The sequence below is a fragment of the Onthophagus taurus genome, chromosome 6 (genome assembly GCF_036711975.1).
Source record: "Onthophagus taurus isolate NC chromosome 6, IU_Otau_3.0, whole genome shotgun sequence".
NCBI classification, from domain to species: domain Eukaryota; kingdom Metazoa; phylum Arthropoda; class Insecta; order Coleoptera; family Scarabaeidae; genus Onthophagus; species Onthophagus taurus.
The window spans coordinates 29454135-29467490 of NC_091971.1; positions in this window are offsets into that span (position 1 = coordinate 29454135).

Sequence of the window (13356 nt, forward strand, 5' to 3'; positions counted from 1 at the left end):
CAAGAAAGAAAACACGGTTTTATATTTATTGCTTCCAATTTAATAATATCATGTTTTTATAAGCTGGTAATATTAATTATTCGTAATTTTCAATAATTATTTTACCTACAATCAATGATTAAAGATATCATTGATTTTCGAATAATATAACCCGTGCCACGACAGCAACAAACTGTAACACTTGTTTTTCTAACTATTTTACCTACCATTATCATGAACACTAGAAAGTACATTAAAATGATCAAATTTCATCCGAAGAATACAACTCTTTTATTTAGTAGGAACAAAAGAATGAAGTAATATCAATCGTATATTAAACTGCTCCTTCTTTTGGTACATTTTAAAACCATTTCTTATTGCAAAAATGTGTCTTTGCCGCGTAGTAAATCACTTACGGGATAATAATTTTTCTATATGACTCGTAAAAACTCCGATACTATACGATTGATAATTACAACTCTATATATGTAGTTCCAAAAGAAACGTGCCAAAAAAATGCAACACCTCGAAAAAGATGAGTCACCAAGCTAGAACCTTAACAAAACAACTGCAAGTATGCATGTAAAAAGTCGGCGATAAAAACATTGTATCGATACACAAAGAATTGCAAGTTTTTATAAGGTTTCTTGCTGTAAATCAGATAATCTGTAACAGGAAAGTTAAAAACTGAATCACAAAGTAAATACCATTTGGTGAGTGAACGTTGTTTTCTCAATTGTTAACAATGCCTAGAATTGGTAGAAGACCGCGGTTTAACCAATTGACTGATTTTGAAACACCGTTTCGTGAAGTTGGTCGAAGGTTTACGAAAAAACTTTGCGAGCGGTATGGTAATAAGAATGTGTTTACTTTTAATTGTAATGTTTATTATAAGAATAATGGGGATGTACAGGGTGTCCCAATTTCGATGTCCAAATAGGCTATCTCCGAAACTAAAAGAGATAGAAAAAAAGTAGCTTACATGTCATGATCTTGTTTTTCGAGAAAATGTTAATGCCGAAAACTCCGAACAGCTATCGTCTTTTGTTTTCGCCCTATCGGCAAAAACTAAAAATTTTGCGAAAACGACAATCGCGAATATCTCACTTATTATCAAAGAGGGAGTATTATAAATAAAACATTATATGGGCAACTTTTTACGAAGAATTCAGTGGCGTAGGTAGAATTTTTTTCCCACCTTTTATTTTCGAGATTTTAGACGTAACTTTATTTTTTTAAATGGAAACCGTAGTTGGCTATGACCTAAAATAATTTATTATTTTCTTCTGATAACAAATATATATAGTTTGTAGGGTATATTTCTTATAGTTATTGAATAATTAATAAAAATTCATTTTGTGCTATCTAAAACTAATGTATGTATTTAAAAGTTAATGTTGCTATGGTGATAACCATACATACTATGATGGAACATAATGTATCAAATAATTGCCAAAGTTTGTATTTAAAAATTCGATAACAACTCTGGCATTATGAGCTGGTACGATGCACCAGCATGTTAGGTATCAAAGTATAACAAAACTGAATAAAACTTTACAATGAATTTCGAAAATTATGAAAATGTATCATGGTGGAATGCTATATGTTATCAGATAAGAATGCGACGTTAGCCGCGGAATTATATTTCACAAGGTATCCGGAAAGAAGACTGATCCGGCAGAAAATTTAATAGATTTTTGGTCCTTCCCTAAACCACGTGCAAAAACATACCAAAATGGCCTGCAAGAGGATGAAGTCAATGTGTTGGCTTCACTTGCGATAAATTCATCAACATCTTGCAGAGAAATTGAACAAGACGTCTGACCAAAAAGCCGCTGCTCCCGAATATGATAGAAAAATATGTATAAACCATACAAAGCGAGGCTAACTCATTATTTACGTGCCGGAGATGTCAATCTAAGATTAGAATTTTGTAGATGATATTTAGAAAAATTAAATAATCTGCTGTTTGTTCAAAATGTCATCTGGACCAACAAAGTTTCTGAGTGTTCAAAGATGGTTGGGGTTCAATGTATGGTGTGCCCTTTTAGATAATAGAATGTTGGCATATAGTATCTACCATAAAAACTTAAACTCAGGTAATACCTCAATATATCAAGGCAGCACATTGTGCCTTTGGTCGACAATTTGCCATTAAATAAGTCTCAAATGATATATTTTCAATATGACGGAGCACCAGCACATAATGCCAGAGTTGTTAGTGAATTTTTAAATACTACTACAAACTTTGGCAATAATTGGAAACAATGGGCACGTTCAGCCGGTGTCAACTGTTGAGTTGCTATATTAGCAGTCGCGACTGAACGATACGCTAAGTCAGCGCTGTTACGCAGCAGTTTGGTAAATATCTTAGCATAAGTAATCTGTGCTTAGTTTGTCAGCAGTTGTGAAATTCTAGGTTAGGATTAATATTTTTTGTTTCTCCCCTTTAATTTTGAAAACTGGCAGAACTGTATAAAATGAAATGAGCCTTAAAATCAACATCATCATCCATTATCTCTTGTAATAACACAAAATTTTCAAAAATGCTAATTCTCAATTGCTTGTTCAGCCGATTTCGTTCCGTTGTTTTAAAGCTCATACAACTACCTGACTGATTTAATTCAACTGTTGACACCTGCTGAACGTACCCAATGTTTTCCATCATGGTATGGTTATCACCATAACAACATTAAGTTTTAAATACATACAATAGTTTTAGAAAGAACAAAAAAAAATTATATATTATGTTCCATCATAGTATGTATGGTTATCACCATAGCAACATTAACTTTTAAATACATACATTAGTTTTAGATAGAACAAAATGAATTTTTGTTAATTATTCAATAACTATAAGAAATATACCCCACAAACTATATATATTTGTTATCAGAAGAAAATAACAAATTATTTTAGGTCATAGCCAACTATGGTTTCCATTTAAAAAAATAAAGTTATGTCTCAAATCTCGAAAATAAAAGATGGGAAAAAAATTCTACCTACGCCACTGAATTGTTCGTAAAAAGTTGCCCATATAATGTTTTATTTATAATACTTCATCTTTGATAATAAGTGAGATATTCGCGATTGTCGTTTTCGCAAAATTTTCAGTTTTTGCCGATAGGGCAAAAACAAAAGACGATAGCTGTTCGGAGTTTTCGGCATTAGCATTTTCTCGAAAAACGAGATCATGACATGTAAGCTACTTTTTTTCTATCTCTTTTAGTTTCGGAGATAGCCTATGCGGACATCGAAATTGGGACACCCTGTACATAAAATTCTGAATATTTTTGAGTTTGAGGGTTATAAATTTTGAATTTTAATTTTGGAACCCGCAAATCTCGTCAATCATGTTTTTCTTTTTTTTTCTTCTTTACGAAATACTTATTTATTTATTTTTTTTTTATTTTGATCTCGATATTATATTGTTTTTTTTGTTGTTTTTTCATTTATAACTGCTGTGGCTCCGCCGCTGTTTCATTATTTCGATATTTGTTAACATTTTCATTGTTTATGTCTGCAAATTTCAGAGTTGCACATGTAAATGTAAGGTCGCTGCTCTCTAAATTGGTAGACATTGAGGTTTTTTTGGCTCGTCATCAAATAGATGTTCTGGGTGTCTCGGAGACGTGGTTAAGTGCCGATGTCGATGATAGTTTTATACTTCTCAATAATTATAACGTGGTAAGACGTGATCGGTGCGGTCGAGGCGGGGGTGTTTGCTTCTACATTCATGAATCACTTAAGTTTACTCTTGTTGACTCATCACCGGATATTGAACAGCTGTGGATATCGGTCGCTAAAGCAAGAAATTTAACGGTTCTTGGAGTTGTATACAGACCCCTAAGGATAGCCTTTCATCTTTTCTTGATGCATTTGAAGATTCTCTGAATGGCGCAATGATGTTGAGTGACCGGGTCGTTTGTTGTGGTGATTTTAACGTCGACATGTTGAAGTGTACTAACAGAGACTCAGTTTTTTTGTTATTTTCTTGAGTCTATGGGCGCAAGTCAGTTAATAAATGTCCCAACACGAGTAACACCTGCATCTGCCACTCTTATTGATTTGTTCATTACGCTTGATGTTTCTATTGTTAAGAGATCCGGTGTGGAGTCGTGTGATTTGGCTGATCATGATTTGATTTTTTGTGATCTTGTTCTTGGTAGTGAGGCTACTGAACCAAGAGTAATGTACAAACGTGATATTAGAAACATAAATTTTGATCAGTTCTATACGGATTTAAAAAGATTGCCACTACATTTACTTTACTATATGGACGATATTAACAATAAAGTGATCTTCTTGAATGACTCTTTACTTTCCCTTTTTGATGCGCATGCACCAATAAAAGTGTGGAAAATTTCTAAGGTTCGTCCTGAGTGGCTAACGGACAATCTCCGTCTGCTAATATCGCTTAGGGATGAGGCCAAGGAGAGATATAGGCGTACGCGAGTGCCTGCTCATTGGGACTATTATATGTCACTGAGGAACTTCACATCTCGTGCAGTTTTGTCCGAGAAGAGAGCTTATTTCAAGTATGTTTCTCAGTTGAGTGATAGTAGAGAGAGATGGCGTGTACTTAATGACATGGAAATCCGTAAGAGCAAGAGCATGAACATACCGGATCATTTGAAAAATGTTGAGGACATTAATAATTACTTTATTGACAGTATATCAGAAATTGTGGATGATTTCCCCCCTTTTAGTGACGCTGCTCTTGATATATTATATGACATGAATATCAGTGATAATAACTCTAGGCTTAAGTTTAGTGTCGTTGAGCCACTCGTGGTACTTAATGTTATTAAATCGATGAAATCTGCTTCAACAGGAACTGATAAAATTAGTCCTGAGATGGTAAAACTTTGTTGTCCCCATATAATACCTTTTATTACACATATTATAAATTCCTGCATTCTGGAAAGTGTATTTCCTGATTGCTGGAAGGAAGCCTTAATTAAGCCTATACCTAAATTCAGTGACCCAAAAGCTTTGAACGACCTGAGACCTATTAGTATTCTGCCAATGTTATCAAAGGTTCTTGAAAGAGTACTGAAAGTTCAATTAACGGAATTTATTACGGATACTGACTCTCTATCATCTACTCAGTCTGGGTTTCGTCGAGGGTATGATTGTTGCTCTGCAATGCTGAAGGTGACAGATGACATTATCTCTGCGACTGATAAGGGTGAAGTTACCGTTCTTACCTTGTTAGACTATAGTAAAGCGTTTGATACTGTGAATCATGCGGTCCTTTTTAGGATCTTCACTCTGTTGGGCTTGATCCTTCGGCGGTTGCTCTGCTTAACAGTTATCTTGAACGGAGATCACAGTGTGTTCGGATTGAGGGCATAACATCTTCTTCTCGACCAATTGATTTTGGGGTTCCTCAGGGCTCAATTCTTGGTTCAATGTTTCATAATGTGAAACACAATCAAGTTCACAGTTATGCCGATGATACCCAGCTTTATGTTTCTTTTGGTCCATCCCAATGGCGCAATGCTATTAATAATTTAAATTCTGACTTGGAATATATAACGAATGTTTCCAATTTGCATTGTCTGAAAATTAATCCTAATAAATCTGCCGTTTTGCTCTTTGGTAACAAAAGCGTTTGCGACCAATTAAAGGATTTGGGTAAAGTTTACATTCAGGGATTTGAGGTGCCGATTGTGAGTGAGGCAAGGAGTCTTGGTTTGATTGTAGATAACAGTTTTAGATACCATAGTCAAGTTAATAACTACATCAAGAAAGCGTATCACTCTTTAAGGCTACTATATTCCCATAGAAGCTATTTGCCTATCATGTTGAAAAAAACTTTATGTGACTCCTTGGTTCTTTCTCAGTTTAACTATATGATTCCCTTATATCATCCGGCTGTGTGCTCATATGACTCGGGGAGGATTCAGAGAGTTCAGAATAGCTGTCTTCGTTTTATTTATGGAATCCGGAAGTTCGATCACATTTCCCACTGGCTTATTGAATTAGGCTGGTTGTCGATGTGCTCAAGAAGAGAACTTCATTATTATTATTATTATTATTGCTGCCGGGCTGAGGAGGGCGGCCCCTCTCGTTACCGCGACCTATAAGATCTATTGTAACTTTAGCCCTCCAAAGGTTTAGGGCAAATGTAGGTCCTTAATGAACCTTAGTATTGTCCTGAGGTCTTGAACCTTTATGTCGGTAGGTAACAGGGGAGTTTTACCGAAGACGTTGTGCCTTAGACGTCCTCTGGCGACGCAATTGCACAGTATATGTTCAGCAGTTTCTGACTCGTCGTTGCATAGTCGACAAGTTTGATCCTCAGCTTGTCCAATGTGGAAGAGGTGGTATTTTAGGGGCACATGGCCGGTTAGGTAGCCTGAGAGCGTTCTTAGATCCCCTTTGCTGAGGCATAAAACCTCTTTGATTTTGTTTTGCGACGGAGTTATCATACTCTTCGCTTGTCTGTGACCTGGAAGTTCTTTCCAGCGTAAGGCTATCTTTGAAGCCTCCCAGTTGTTGATTATTCGTTTTAGGTGGCTTTTTTGTAGTCCACATCCAGGTTGGGGTCCAATGAAGGGCGTGTTTGCTGCCTCTTTGGCCAGCTTGTCGGCCTTCTCATTGCCCTCAATGTTGCTGTGACCTGGAACCCACCATAGGGTAACATCATTGCCCCTAGCGAGTTCTCTCAGGTTGTTGGTGCACTCTCTGATCAGTGCGGAGCCACACGTGTAGGCCTGAATTGCCTTTAAGGCGGCCCGACTGTCTGTGAAAATGTTTATGGATGCACCTTTTTGTCCCTTCTGTAGGTTCAAAGCGGTGCAGAAGTTTATAGCAAGAACTTCTGCTTGGAAAATTGTTAAGTCCGAGCTGAGGGGCAATTTGATGTGGCTATTTGGTCCACTGATGCCCATGCCTACTCCAGATCTTACTGTCTTTGAATCATCGGTGTACCAGGCTAGGGCTCCTCTTTTTAGTTGAGGCCCTCCTTTCGCCCAATCATCCCTGCTACTAAATATGACCTTATACTGTTGGTTGAAATTGTATTCCGTCGGTATAAGGTCCGTTTTAATTTCAATCAGGTGATTTAGACATGGGTCTTTGAGGATCTCGAGGTGTCCTCTAAGATTACCCTGCATCAACTTGAGTGAAGAAACTGTTTTCAGTGATAAGGCACTTAAGGCTGCCTCCTTTTGTATATATATGTGGAGCGGTGTGAGACCGAGTAGGGCTTCCAAAGCAGCCGTCGGACAGGATCTCATTGCACCCGTTATGAAGAGAACTTCATACTCTAACTTATTATCATAAATTGATTACTACTAAAATCCCTATATATTTGTACAATAAGATTTTTTTCAGGTGCGATATTCACAATAGTGAAACTAGATTTAGGTGCTGCATAGACCCGCCTCGACACAGAACGTCACTTTTCCAAAGATCTTTTTCTTTTCATATATATAAGTCATACGGGAGCATTGGTGACGAGTTGAGGAATCTCGGTGTTAATTGTTTTAAAAAATATTTGAGGGCACGGTTACTTAGAGAGCAGGTGACTACTATTTCTGGCGGAGACCGGTGAGTCACAGTTTTGCTGCGAATATTTCTTTACTTTATTTAAGATATTTTTTTCTTTCTTTTTTTTTTTGTAGAGTTAAGGATTATGATGTATTTCATATCTCTCTAATAATTGTCAAGGCTTGGATTGAAAATCAGTTGGTATACAACTGAATCGTTGCCTCGTTTTTTTATTATTTTATTTTATTTTTATTTGGTGTAATACTTTACTTTACTGTAGTACATTATTTTATTAATTATCTCATTATCTTTTTATTATAATTTGTTTTTACTTTTATTTTTGTAATCAATTATTTATAATTATTTTTCATTTTTCCTGATGAATGTGTAATAAAGGCTATTATTATTATTGAATCGAAACTGTTCAACAAGTGCTTCGAGCATAGGCTGCGTGGTTTGAAGAACAGAACCAACATCGTCGTCCTGGAAGCGAACGTCCCCGAGCGACTCACCCTAATCGTCGCCTTTTAGACAAATGAGTCTTAGAGACAGATTTCGTTCTTCTTCTGCAATTGGTGTTGACTGGTTGAGAGATCTGAAGCAGATAATGTCGCGGAGAACTGTATACTGACGAATTTCACCTTGGTATCTCCAGTCATACCGACCTTTACTACGTCTTCCTTTGAAGCAACTTCACAAAAGAGACAGACTTCTATGGTGTCAAGAAAGATCACGTTGGATTTATGAATGGGATCACATAATGTTTAGCGACGAATCCCGGTTCTATTTGTGGCAAAATTATGAACTATTGGGTAACGGTAAGAAGATGCCGTGGCGAGCGGTTTTGCCTTCGAGCAAAACATTAATACCAGGTGGCTAAACACCCTGATAGGGGTCATCCACGACGACCGTCCATTACAACTTTACAGGGTTCTGGCCAAAATACAAATTTGAAAATTCAGATTTTAGTATTATCAATTGCGTTCTCTTCGACTAAAATATTTTCAAATGTCTAACACTTCCGGTTATACCAAAAGTCGCCACCTACTTTATTTTTTTAAATGGAACAGCCTGTATATTTTTATATATTTGGATTCGTCTGTTTTCAAAGTTTATGAATGACTTTCCTTTTTGCAATTTGATTCGGCCGTTCTCGAGTTATTCGAATTTTTCTAGAAAATCTGCTCCAGTAGACATTTGTTCAAAAAATCAGAAAACACTCGATTTTTGGGGTATCAATTTAGGATTCAGAACAAGCTTAAGCAACATGATGGAGTATCTTTTGGTGCCGAGTATGGCTGTCTAGAACGTTTGGTCACTTTACTATGGCATGTTACCTTTTCGAAACTTGAAAGTACCATAACTTCATTTCTTTAAATGGCAACCCCCATATTTTATTACTTAGTCGTCTTCGGTGTCTCATTCTACATCTTTTATATCCCATATGTCCTATACCTAACATTTATAGTTTGGGAAATAATTAGGGTTTATCGAAAAGTGCACACAAATATCGATATTTAACCTAGTGTGTCATGAATACCTAGTGAATAACCGAATGAAGTGGAGGTTTGAAAATTTGCAGACTTGTGATGTTTGATGCCAGCTTTTTAACTAAAGTATTTTCAGGTTTCGGGTACTTGTGGTTACATCGGAAGAGGTGACAATTTTCATATTTTAAATGGAACACCCTGAGTTTTATTAAATTTTTCAATCAAAAATGTCAACTACAACGTTACTTTTTATAATTTGTACATCATCTACTTTAACCGCCGGAAAAAAAATTTTGTGTTGGGAATGTTGTTGTGGTTATGTATTATCAGAGGAAATTATTAGAGGATTAGCAGAGTAAGGAAAGAGTAAACAGTTTGACATTTGCTAAAGCTATGGTTTATTTCTGTTGGTGTGATGACTAGGTTACTTTTTGTAGTGATTTGTTCTCAAGAAATGCCACGTTTGGAATTTAGTAATGAGGATTATTTGAATTTGATAATAATTTACGGAGAGTGCAACCAAATAATTTCGCGTACGTGTCGGCTGCAACATACAGGGGCCTAAAATTGAACAAAAATTTCAAAAATGTAATGAAATACAGGTGTTCCATTTGAAATATGAAAATTGTCACCTTTTCCGGTGTAACCGCAAGCACCCGGAACCTGAAAATATTTTAGTAAAAAGCTGGCATCAAGCACAGAAGTCTGCAAATTTTCAAAAGGCCAGTTCATATGGTTATACACTAGGCCACACTAGGTATTCATGGCACACTAGGTTAAATATCGATATGATATGTGTGCATTTTTCAAAAAACTCTAATTATCTCCCAAACTATAAATGTTAGGTATAGGACATATGGGATATAAAAGATGTAAAATGAGACACCGAAGACGACTAAGTAATAAAATATGGGGGGTGCCATTTAAAAAAATGAAGTTATGGTATTTCCAAATTTCGAAAAGTTAACGTGCCGAAGTAAAGTGACCAAATGATCTAGACAGCCGTACTCGGCACCAAATGAAGGCCGTGAAAGCCTTCATACTTATATTGCATTCTTGAAATTAAATGGAGAGATGGCTAAAAAACTTGACATTCAATTAGGTAGGGATAACATAAGAAAGTTAATAATAAACACAGCAAACATCAAAAAAATATCTCTAAAAAATAAATTACGATCAAAATTATTTCACTTAAAAATGGATTCATGCACACGTCAAAGAACAAATTATTTTGGCAATAACGTGCAGTTTGTGGATGCTAATGATAAGGTGTGTATGAATACAATAGCAATTAAGGATACAAAAGCACAACATTCCAGTAATTTTTTGCAACCTTTAATAATTGACGTTTTAAAGGAGTATGATATTAAATATCTACAAATTTTAACAATTGTAACTGATAATGCTAGCATTATGAAGAGTACGATCAATAAATTAAATAAAGAGGGGAGGCACTACAAAATTTTGGAAATGAATATGACGAAGTGAATAAAGTTGAGGAAGAACTTGATTTGGAAGTTATTCAAGAAACAGAATATGTTGCACTGGCTAACAACTTAAAACACATTACAACCTGCGATTAAAGATTTCTTAAAAGAGGCTTATGCATGTAACTTAATTGGCAAAACAAGAAATATAGTAACAGCATTACGGAATCCAAAGATTGATGCCTTACCAAAACGCAAAGCAGGAAAAAGTGCAATAATTGATCAAGCAACACGATGGGGTAGTACTTATGTCATGATTCAGCGTTTTTTGGAGTTGAAACCATTTATATCAGATTTAGCTCATCCTGACATTTTGTTGTCCGAGTATATATGGGACGAAATTACCGAAATAGAAACGTTATTACGTCAACCGTAAAATGTACCTAAACAGTTACAATTAGCAGATTTAACTCCCGGTTTATTTTTAAAGGACTGGAAAAATTTAATATTGAATCTTTCACAAAGTACAAAGCCGGCAGCACAGGGAATAAAAACCTCTATGCTTCGCAGAGAGACTCTCCTATTAGATAACGATGTACTTCTGACAGCTATACAGGTGTGTCCCGTATCTTTCGCATCAGAGCATTATACGGTTGTAGGATACATTATTCTGAAGCGATCTTTCTAATAAAATTTTTTCGAAATGTTTATAATAACCGCGCGGAAACTGTTTAAACGAACTGTTTTTCGTCCAATAGCAAAGCGTAGGTAAATCAGACTCAGGTAATCGGTGTACTCACCAATAGATTCGACACGGAAAGAGAAATAAACTTTTTCGGTGTATCAAAGTCGTTCGCTATTGGACAATAGCGGATAACTTTAAACAGTTCCCGTGCGGTTATTATAAACATTTCGAAAAAATTTTATTAGAAAAATCGCTTCAGAATAATGTATCCTACAAACGTATAATGTTCTGATGCGGAAGATACGGGACACCTGCATATATTGATCCTATGTATCAAATATTACTTCCAGACGAGCAGATGTTAAGGAGTAAAAAATCTTTTTATGAAGTTGGATTACAAATGTATAATTTAAATTTAGACTCTGAGGAAGTTTTTGAATTAGCGACATCAAGTGCGTCTCCAACATTATCTAAAATGGAAGAAAATCAAAGCATTCTACAAAACATAAATGATTTTACAAGTATTTGGATCAACAGGAAAATAAAATAACTGAAGTATGTAATTTACAACCGGAATTTCCCGATAAAATTAAATTATTCAAAGCAAACTTTGAAGAATCACTAAAATAGGTGGAAAAATTTAATAAAAATACAAAATTAAGTGTAACAGAGGCGATACCTCAATATCCTAAAATTGTACAAAATAGTGCATGAGCTGTAACCGCATTGCCACCAACTCAAGTAGGTATGTATAAATTATTTTTGTGTTTTGTTTTTGAAGGAATCGAGGTCCATACCCCTGCTGGAAACCATGACGAAAAAAGTGCCAACCAGTAGAAGGTCATGCGGAGAGCACAAAAGCCAGCTTGATATCATCTTAACCTTTCGGCAGGCGCGCCTATTTTTATTACACGAGCAGGCGCGTAGTGTACAATGTACACATAGGAAAATTTCTTCTTTTGGGGGAAATTTACATGTTAATTCACAAAAAAAAACAATACAGAGAATACACGACACTTTATTGTTATATTTTATGTGTTTACAATTACATAATAACATAATGAACAACTAATAAATCAATTATGAGTCAGAGTCTGAATGCATTTCACAAGTCGAGCAAGTTATCATAGTTTTTGAGTGTTTTTTACATATGAATTGCTTACATTTACAACATTTTTGTGTAGTATTTGTATTTGTATACAATTTACACCTCCCTCGTTTTTTAGATTGAGTTGGTTGTGTTTCCGACGTCCCGCACTCAGCGCCCTTATAGGATATTTGCAAAAACGCTCGAATATCCTTTGGCAGCGAAATTATTTGAGCTCTCATAATTAGTTGCTCTTTCATTAAAGCAATTGCTAAATTACTTAAGAAAATTCTTCGACCACACTGATTTCCCGTAGAATGTTTTGTAAAATACAATATTTGCGAGTTTATTCCCGCTATATTTAGCAGCGTAAAAAACAGGGCTAATGGCCATCGTCTAGTGACCCTCGAAATAGAGTAGGCAGCGCACATCTTATCAACCGTATCTACTGCTCCTTTTGTTTGATTATAACTTAAAATTATTTCGGGTTTATGAGATTCTTCGTCAACTTCCGGTAAGTCGTGCATCGTTGATAATAATATAACGGCTTTGTTTTTTCTTGGGACATAAGAGACTAATGCAGTATCTTGTTGAAAGCCAAATAAAGATGATTGAGGTTGACGATTTTTATTTGGCAAAAATTCCGAGGAATTTCACGTTTGTTTTTACGTAATGTTCCGATGAATGTAATTTTTCTTTCTAGAAGATATTTAGCTAAGGTTAAGCTACTATACCAATTGTCCGTCGTTAGATTTCTACCAGAATTTTCAATTGGTGTTATTAACCGTTTCACAATGTCGATGGGTGAATTGGAAACTTTATAAATTCCATTTGGTTGTTGCCCACAATAAACTTCAAAGTTGCTGATATAAAAAGATTTGGCATCGCACATGGCAAAAATTTTTATACCGTATTTAGCAGGTTTGTTTGGTATATATTGCACAAAGCTACATCTACCTCTAAACGAGTGCAACATTTCGTCAATGGTTACATATTCGCTAACGTTATAACTGTTTTTACAATTATTGACAAAGGAATCAAGGATTGATCTGATTGGAGCCAACTTATCCGTTTTCTTCCTTTTATTCCTTGTTGATTTATCATCAAAACGAAGACTTCTCAACAGAAATAAAAATCGTTTGGAACCCATTACTGCTCGGTGAATTTGAATGCCGGTGCCATCACTAT